A 10000-nucleotide genomic window follows, 5' to 3' on the forward strand; every position below is an offset into this window, starting at 1 on the left:
CGATGTACAAAGCCCAACAGGAACCTCGTATCGGCTGCCGAGCCGGAGCTTGAACAACTTGGACTTTCACCTCTAATTTATATCAACTCACCACTCCCCGAGGGATCCGCAGAATTGCTTCTGGGTCCCGTATCGTTATTGCGATTCGTGTTTGCATTACACTACATTGAACTATTCCAACTTGTTTATCCGCATGGCGAACATTTGCTGCATAGAACATTTAAGTTCCACTTCGCTCTCCCCTACGTGGGTCTGAGCTTCGCTCTCAGGGAAAAAATATGCCACATTTGGTAGGGAGACCCGGTTTCATCACGCTTTGTGCCCTGCACCATATATACCCTCATAAATTTATTCATTGGATTAGATCCAAGGAACACCAGATCATGCACCACTACCCATAATAGCTCATCGAGCTTAGCGTGAATCCTTCGGGTTTCCCTAAGAAGTTCGATTGGTCTTGCAGAGTTTAAAGACAACGAAGCTTAGTTTCAAGCAATGGTTAATATACGCGTATTCAAAACCCTTAGCTGTTACAACTTTTTACTAGAAACCATCACGACGAAGTCTTTGGGTCCGTAGACCCGTGATGTACTGCTCCAGGGAACGTTTTTATAGGGTGGAAGCTCAAAATCATAGGTTAAAATCATCGGCAGAGCCCACCAGACACCACTTTTGCTTCATTAGTTCGGACTATAGGCATACGACGATTTTTATCGCGGAGGGACGTATGACCCAAACGGGGGCTTAATGACCCACTGCCACTGCAAACCATGCTCCTACGACTAAATAGAGGTAAAAACTACGATTTGGTGCAATCTTCATGTTTGACCTCGTAGCAAGGTACCCTCCCTATAGTAGGCAATGAGCAAATGATCATAATCCCAGGAGGGCAAAAATGGGAACCCGAAAGGAAAGCGCTGTTGGCGCGCCTAAGCTACTGGCCCGTAGAGTAAAATGGTACCCCCAACAAAGTTGTCGATTGACATTCTGATTGCACTTTTTATCATCTAGGGTGCGTTCCTTACACGTTTTGAGGGGTTTTAGCGAAAAACATGTTTTGAGCCACACGAGCTCTCCGGCCCGCTCGGTGCACATTTTTGAAAAAAGCTAGGAGCTGCCCCTAGGTTCGGGGTGTCACAAAATATTGAAAAGTGGTCAAAAACCGCTATCCAGAATCGGATGTAGAATCATTAGACGAACTTAAAATTGTTCTACGACCAATGTCTGCGACGTTTAGTATTCAAGATATGGCCCGCCCTAGGTCTGACCTGGCATTTTCGTGAAAATTTAAAGCATGGCCATAGGGACGGGTAAAATAGCTATTTTGAAGCAAAAACCACCTCACTTTAAATGGCCATAACTTTTGAAAAACAAGAGCTAGGGTGCGTTCTCGACACGTTTTGAGGTGTTTTAGCGAAAAACATGTTTTGAGCCACACGAGCTCTCCGGCCCGTTCGGTGCACATTTTTGAAAAAAGCTAGGAGCTGCCCCTAGGTTCGGGGTGTCACAAAATATTGAAAAGTGGTCAAAAACCGCTATCCAGAATCGGATGTAGAATCATTAGACGAACTTAAAATTGTTCTACGACCAATGTCTGCGACGTTTAGTATTCAAGATATGGCCCGCCCTAGGTCTGACCTGGCATTTTCGTGAAAATTTAAAGCATGGCCATAGGGACGGGTAAAATAGCTATTTTGAAGCAAAAACCACCTCACTTTAAATGGCCATAACTTTTGAAAAACAAGAGCTAGGGTGCGTTCTCGACACGTTTTGAGGTGTTTTAGCGAAAAACATGTTTTGAGCCACACGAGCTCTCCGGCCCGATCGGTGCACATTTTTGAAAAAGCTAGGAGCTGCCCTAGGTTCGGGGTGTCACAAAATATTGAAAAGTGGTCAAAAACCGCTATCCAGAATCGGATGTAGAATCATTAGACGAACTTAAAATTGTTCTACAACCCCCAGTCCGACGCCTCGTATTCGAGATATAGCACTTTGTAGGTCTGACCGAGCAATTTTGTACTGAAATGTATGGCGGACATGTTATTCATTAAACAACATTAACTTGCATCGTGCCCTACTTCATCGGCACAGCTACTATCGACTATCTATTGTTGAAATGGATTGAGTTTGACCATTTTAGCTCTTTTCTTATGCCGTGCACCAACAGTGTGTACCGATCAGGGAAAGTACACTACGTACGCGTTCATGGATGTATATGTTGGTACAAGTTGCCGGTCGGAATAGCAGTGCACCAAAACTGTGTACCGATCAGGGAAAGTACAAGACGGAGGGCGCAGCCCGAGCGTACGCGTTCATAGATGTCCATGTTGGTACAACCTACATGTACGTACCTTGTTTTTGTATCAAAAGTTCCAATAAAGTGTTTGTATGCTTAAAATGCTTATCTCAACCGGTCACCTTTTGGCCTGCCCTTTTATAGACAGAAACCTAGAACGATACTCGCGATGTTTGTGTTTTTCCATTCGCCCGGGACGACGAAATGAGCTCTGTGCACATCGTGCAGAAAACTGTCTCCTCCTCGTATGTTTTTGTCCCTCCACGCATATAATCACCCACATTTGTGTTCAACACGGACGGCGCAGCCCGAGCGAACGCGTTAATGTTTATGTTTGTGCACACTAAAGTTACAATCCTAGGATTTGGTTATTGCGTCGCAGTGCCCGACCGTCGCGGACACCATTCTTGGACAAAAGTCCAAGTACGTAGAGTACATTCCCTAGGTATGTGCCCGTTCGTGACTTTCGTTGCGTGCTTACAGACACGCTTGGGTATGTTTACCATACAAGGTTTACTAGGAAAACCTGGGAAGGACGCTTGCCCTCCCGTTGCGGACACCATTCTTGGAAAGAAGTCCTGCTACGTAGCGTTCTTTAATGTACTTGATCAGTTTGTATTGCATTTGCTTTGTGCAATTGACTTTTGCTAATGCTCACTAAGGGGTGTTCGTTTGCGATGTGTATGATAAGCAACTGTCTATTCTAACCAGCAGTTAAATAACACTTTTCACCCAAATCATAGGAACGTAGAGTACTTTCCCTGATCGGTACACAATTTTGGTGCACCTCTAACTTCGCCAGCACTTTATCGTTACGTTTTGTGCACAACCTTGGGACATGGTGTAAGTTTCATCATTGTTATGTTTGATTCGGTTTATTATGATTGAAAAATACGCTACGTCCTAGAAATCTGAACTCGAATACTTTTGCCACGTTGCGCAAAAAGCTACTGAGCAACTCCTAGCCGTTTACCGATTTAAAATTTAATTTTCGTTATTAGTTTTAAAAATACGCTAAGTCCCAAAAATCTGAACTCGAATACTTTTTCTATGTGCCGCCAAAAGCTACTGAGCAACGCCTAGGTTGGTACATTTTTGGTACATGGAGTGTATGCGTGCAGGCGTACTGCCGTGCTGGACCGGAAAATCGCACTTGCTACTAGAACGTAGAGTAATTCCCTAGATAGGTGCTTTTGCATGCCTCTGTTCGACGTCCATGCAACTTGGAACGTGCGACACACGTAGCTAGGCTTCTCCATACATATTCCCTAGGGTAGCACCAAATTGCACACTTTCAGGGGTATATTTTGGTACGGTGTACTGTGCATGGTACAAGTATCATTAGCTCGTGCAATTTATTTTGCATCAAGTTGCGATTGCTGGTGCGTCGAGATAGGAGTGTTTCGCGACTTTTGCCAAGCTTTGGTGCCATTTTGTGAATAATTAATGTTCTAGCCACAATAAACGTGCAACATAATGCCAATAACGAAAACGCCATTTTCAAGGGACTTCCAGTCAAAATGTTTGCAATCAGCGCTTTCCTGTCGAGTTCAGGATTTGGGACTGAGCGTTTTTTTTTCACGATCCAATCAAACGACCAGTTCGTGAATAAACAATTCATACAACAGTGCATCCCTTCAAAGTAGAAAAAAGCCGAATGCTAGGGAGCTCCAGTCAAAAACGTTGTCATTGGCGCTTTCTTCTCGAGTTCAGGATTTGGGACTTAGCGTTTTTTTCACGATCCAGCCAAAAGACCAGATCGTGAAATAAACGATTAATACAACTGTACTAGTACATCCCTTCAACTGAAGCAAGCGCACCATACATGACCCGTACGCTAATCATCCAAGCACATGACACGTCAACTAAGTCAACACATAATACAACTTGGAAAACTAACGGGTAAGTAGGTCATCTCGTACACGACGACACACCGACCAAACCAGGTCAACACGTCACATGCACAAGACATCCTACTACCAAGGCCGACCACCTCGACACACGACCTGTTAACCGAACATGGTCAACACCATCATGTGCAAGGCAACCGGGCCAAACGGGTCAACTTATACAACTTGTAACGAGCATGTGTAAGCTTACTGGTGTGGTCCGCACGGTCCTCACATCAAGACAATCAAGTCGAGAACGAGGCACGCCGACAAGCTCATTAGTGTTAAGTGTCCTTCTCCATCCTATGTCAAGTCACTCGTCTGACACGGAAGAAGCCAACTCTTGTCCACTAGTATAAAGGAACGGTCTCCAGACCAGGTCAAGTCACTCGTCTGACAAGGAAGGAGCACGCACCAAGCTTCACCAGAGCACGGTACCACGGTCCCCAGACCAAGATGGTTAGTTACGCCAACGAGGAAGGGGCACGCGTTCCCTTGCTACACTCAACTTAGTACACTCATGCTCTCACAAGAGTATCCCCTGTGTCGACGTGGTCCCCAGACCAAGACGAGCTTGCGCACATCGAGGAAGGGGCACACGGACAAACCACCAAGCATGGGTCGCCTGAGAGGATCGATGCGAACGCATCTCTACAACTCGCAGCTCCCAGCCTGAAGTCCCGTCGTTTGCGGGCGGTTGATAGGTGTCGAAACTAGGTATATCCACGTTGGGCAGAGCTCAAGCCAACGGCGTTCCCAGTTACGGTACTAACACGTGCAGCGAACTCCACTCATTGCGGCCTAGGTATAGCGGGATGAGACGCCGGGCTGCAGACGCAGACTCCAACGGATCTCAGAGGGTTGTTAGGCCCGCTAGCTTCCGAACACCTAATGGGTTTGAGAAGCGCTATCAGCTCGGATTGGCTACGACCTTAGAGGCGTTCAGGCATAATCCAGCGGACGTAGCGTCATACCAAAGTCCGGTCGGACTAGTATTGAGCCAGTGGTCCGTACCTGTGGTTCCTCTCGTACTGCACAGGAATTCCGTTAAGATAGCGACTATAAGCACACACCAGTAGGGTAAAACTAACCTGTCTCACGACGGTCTAAACCCAGCTCACGTTCCCTTGAAAGGGTGAACAATCCTACGCTTGGTGAATTTTGCTTCACAATGATAGGAAGAGCCGACATCGAAGGATCAAAAAGCCACGTCGCTATGAACGCTTGGCGGCCACAAGCCAGTTATCCCTGTGCAAAGCTACGGGTAAGCCACGCTCCCAGCAGCAGCCGCAACAGCAGCAGCAGCAGCGTCAGCTACAGCGACAGGCAGTCGGTATCGCGCAGCATCAACAGCAGCAGCAGCAACGTCAGCCACAGCGACAGGCGGTCGCTGGCTCGCAGCAGCAACAGCAGGAGCGTATGCAGCAGCAGCAGCAGCTACAGCGTAAGCGAAAGCCGAGGCCTGACATCATCGAGGTGTCACCCAGCGAAGGCGAAACCTGGGATGGCATTTACGACAAGGTGCGCAAAGCCATCCGTCTCGACCCGGCCTACTGTGTCATGAAAGGGCATATCAAGCAGGGTCGCCGAACCCATGCCAGACTGCTACGCATGGAACTAAGCAAGACGGCAAATGCCCCACTTATGCTTGATGGCGTCCGCAAGATTATCGGTGACGCAGGCGTAAGTCGGCTTGTCACCGAAATGGGTGAGCTGCTCGTATCCGACATCGATCCCCTCGCTGCGGAGGAGGACATCATTGCTGCCCTCGATGAGAAGATTGGCGCAAGTGCTGGAGTAGTTTCCACCAGCATTTGGGAACTTCCAGATGGGTCGAAGCGAGCACGAATCCGGCTACCAGCGAAATCAGCTCGTCAGTTGGAAGGAGCCAAACTATTCCTGTGCGACTGCGTTAGCAAGGTACGTGCAGCTCCACCAACCCCTCCAGAGCGTCAGCGATGCTTCCGCTGTCTGGAGATGGGCCACATTGCGTCGAACTGCCGTTCCACTGCAGATCGGCAGAATATGTGCATCCGTTGCGGACTAGACGGACACAAAGCACGATCCTGCCAAAATGAGGCGAAGTGTGCACTGTGTGGTGGCGCTCACCACATAGGACACAGCGAATGTGCTCGTTCGGCTCAGCGATGCTTCCGGTCCTAAAAGTCTTGCAGGCGAATCTGGGCCATGGCCGTGATGCCCAGAATCTGGTGCTACAAGCTGCCAGAGAGGAGAAAGCAGACGTGCTCATCCTCTCTGATGTTCTGCGTCCACCAGAGAATAACGGCCGGTGGGCATTCAGCAGCTGCCGGACGGTAGCGGTGGTAGCTGTCGGTGAGCTACCAATTCAGCGCGTGTGGTGCAGCGAAGCTCGGGGGCTGGTAGCAGCGCAGATTGGCGGAGTGACCTTCATAAGCTGCTATGCTCCACCAAGCCTCAGCCTCGCCGAGTTCGAGCGCTTCATTGAAGCCATAGAACTCGAAGCCTTCTCCACCCTCAAGTCGTCGTCGCCGGCGATTTTAACGCCAGACATGAGGAGTGGGGCAATCCGAGACTTGCAACCGCGGGGAAGAGCTGCACGCTATGGTGGAGCAGCTTGGCTTGAGCGTGATAAACCAAGGTCGAGAATTCACGTTCGACGGCAACGGGGTGGCTCTCCCGAGCATAATTGACTTGGCGTTCGCAAGCTCGTCGATTGCTCGCCCAGATACGTGGATCGTGAGTACACGCTACACCGCATCAGACCACCGCTATGTCCTCTACACCGTGGGAGGAACACCAGCATCGCCCGAGCAACTGCAGGACCAGCAGCAGCCAGCGCAACAGTCCTCTGCGCAGCAGCAGCAGTCACTTCAGCAGCAGCAGCAGCAGCCATCGCAACAGCAGCAGCAGCAACATCAGCGGCAACCGTCGTCGCGGCAGGGTGCTTCCGCTAGCCAGAGGCGTGTGCGTCACGCTGGCCGTAGATGGAAGACCTCGCAGTTTTCTGCTACATCATTCCTCGAGGCGCTGTTCGCTGCGGACTTTGTCCAACGCGCATCGACCCAGGAGGGTATGATCGCAGCCATGTTGAAGGCCTGCGATGAGACAATGCAGCGGGTTACCCGACTGCACCAAGACCCGCATCGTAACACATTTTGGTGGTCTCCCCTCCTGGCTCGCCTGAGGAACAACTGCGAGGTTGCCCGTGACCGGATGCTGCGGACGGCTGATTTGGAGGAGCGCAGCATAGCAGCAGCTGAGCACAGGACAGCAAGGGCGGAGCTCAGTCGAGCAATTCGAGCTAGCAAGCGGAACTTGTTCCAGGAGCTGATCGAAATTGCAGAAGAGAATGCGTTCGGGGCAGGATATCGGGTCGTCATGTCCCGGCTCCGGGGCAGTCGGACGCCTTCAGAAGCGGACCGGGTCGTCCTCGAACGCATTGTGTCCGACCTCTTCCCTGAGCATCCGCCCTGTGACTGGTCGCAGCAGAGCAACGCGGGAAACGACGAGGAGCAACAACTGCGGCGGGTGTAGCACCTGTTACTGACGACGAGCTGCTGCTAATCGCGAGTCAGATGGCGAGCCGCAAAGCACCAGGGCTCGATGGCATCCCGAATGCGGCGGTGAAGACGGCAATCACCATGTTCCCGGAGGTCTTCCGGGTCCTGTACCAGGATTGCCTCAACCGCGCTACGTTCCCGGCACAGTGGAAGAGGCAAAGACTGGTGTTGCTGCCGAAGCAGGGGAAGCCTCCGGGAGAGAGCAGTTCGTACCGACCCCTTTGCATGCTCGACGCTCTGGGGAAGGTATTGGAGCGCCTCATACTGAACCGCCTCAACGACCATCTCGAGGAGCCGTCTTCACCCCGACTGTCGGACCGGCAGTTCGGATTTCGTCGAGGACGATCGACAGTGAGCGCCATTCAGCGCGTTGTTGAGGCCGGCCGCACCGCCATGTCGTTTGGGCGAACGAACGGCCGGGATAACCGATTCTTGCTTGTTGTGGCGTTGGACGTGAAGAACGCGTTCAACACGGCCAGCTGGCAATCCATTGCCAGCGCCCTTCAGGCAAAGGTGTCCCAACCGGCCTCCAACGGATGCTTCGGAGCTACTTCGAAGATCGCATGCTATACTTCGACACGAGCGAAGGCCCCGTCGTACGGCATGTTACCGCCGGTGTTCCACAGGGGTCCATTCTGGGCCCCACTTTGTGGAACATAATGTATGACGGGGTGCTGCATGTGCCGCTTCCTCCCGACGTCGAAATCATCGGTTACGCGGATGACTTGGCGCTGCTGGTTCCTGCTACCACCACCGACGAGGTTCGCGCGAGAGCAGAGGAGGCCGTTGACCAGGTCCAACGTTGGATGCAACAGCACGGTCTGGAGTTGGCCCCAGCCAAGACTGAAGCCGTCCTGATTTCGAGTAAGAAGACTCCACCGCAGGTGACATTTCGCGTTGGTGACGTGGAAATCAAGTCGTCTAGGAGCATCAGGTACTTGGGCGTGCAGCTCCAAGATCACCTGAAATGGCGAGACCATGTCACCAACGTCACGGAAAAGGCGTCGCGCGTGGTGGCAGCTGTAACGCGCCTCATGCAAAACCACAGCGGCCCCAGGACGGCCAAGTCAAGGCTGCTGGCGTATGTGGCAGAATCGGTGTTGCGGTATGCTGCTCCCGTCTGGGCGGAGGCAACTCGGGTGCGTGAGTGCCGACGGATGCTGCAACGAGTACAGCGAAGAGCCGCCATCAGGGTGGCACGGGCATTCCGTACCGTCAGGTATGAGACGGCCACCCTGCTCGCTGGACTCGTACCGATATGCCACCTCATCAACGAGGATGCCCGGGTCCATCAACAACTCCTTGCTCCAGACCGTGCTGCAACGAAGGAGGACATCCGGGCGACTGAGAGGCAGTTTACCATCGACTGCTGGCAGAAGGAATGGGATGCCGACGCACTGCAACAGGATGCTAGCCGGCACACGCGGTGGACGCACCGTGTCATCCCATCGGTCGGTGACTGGCAGTCTAGGAAACATGGAGACATGACTTTTCATTTGGCGCAGGTTCTGTCCGGACACGGATTTTTCCGTGACTACCTGTGCCATAATGGATTCACGTCGTCCCCAGACTGCCAGTTGTGCGTCGGCGTCCCAGAAACGGCGGAGCACGCGTTCTTCGAGTGTCCACGATTCGCTGCGGTACGTCAGGAGCTACTAGGCGAGGGGGTCCAGACCCTGTCTGTCCTGACACCCTCCAGCGGCATTTGCTGCGCGATGCCGAGAGCTGGAGCCGTATATGCGAAGCTGCTAAGCAGATAACGGCCCAGCTGCAGCGAGCGTGGGACGAGGAGCGGGCAGCACTGGCGGTTCACGTCATCGAGCACCATACCGACGACGTGATTCAGTTAGAGGCTCAACGCGCCGAGGTGCGACGGGCCCGAAACGTGAGACGAAACGCCAACCGGCGAGCAGCAACAGCACGTCGGCGGGAAGAACGTCGAGCTGGACTTCCCTAACCCCACCGGCTTCACCACGCACCGCTCAGCGACGTGCAGCGCTTCGTGAACGGCAAGCGCGGTTTAGGGAGAGAGGCGAAACCGTCGGCTCCTCGGAGTGTCCAGCCGGGCAAGAAGCGATGACGATGACGGCCGAGCAATCGCGGAACACGCTGACGGACCGTCTCGTGAGACATCGCAACAGGTGGAGGAGGCTGCAGCAGTAGTCGAAGACGGTGGCCTAAGCGCTGCTGAACAAGTGGCAGCGGTCGAGGCGGAAGTTGCCTCCCGCTAGATTCACAGCGCTGCAGTAGAAGCAGCGAAAGCTGAACCAGAA

At 52.3% G+C, this 10000-nt stretch overlaps 1 pseudogene; it reads right to left on the reverse strand.

Annotated features, from left to right (window-relative positions):
• Nucleotides 1-4786: 4786 nt before the first annotated feature.
• The window catches only part of LOC120907799, an 8864-nt pseudogene continuing 3650 nt past the window's right edge, over nucleotides 4787-10000 (reverse strand).

The sequence above is a fragment of the Anopheles arabiensis genome (assembly GCF_016920715.1).
Source record: "Anopheles arabiensis isolate DONGOLA chromosome X unlocalized genomic scaffold, AaraD3 X_pericentromeric_contig0020, whole genome shotgun sequence".
Lineage (NCBI taxonomy): Eukaryota > Metazoa > Arthropoda > Insecta > Diptera > Culicidae > Anopheles > Anopheles arabiensis.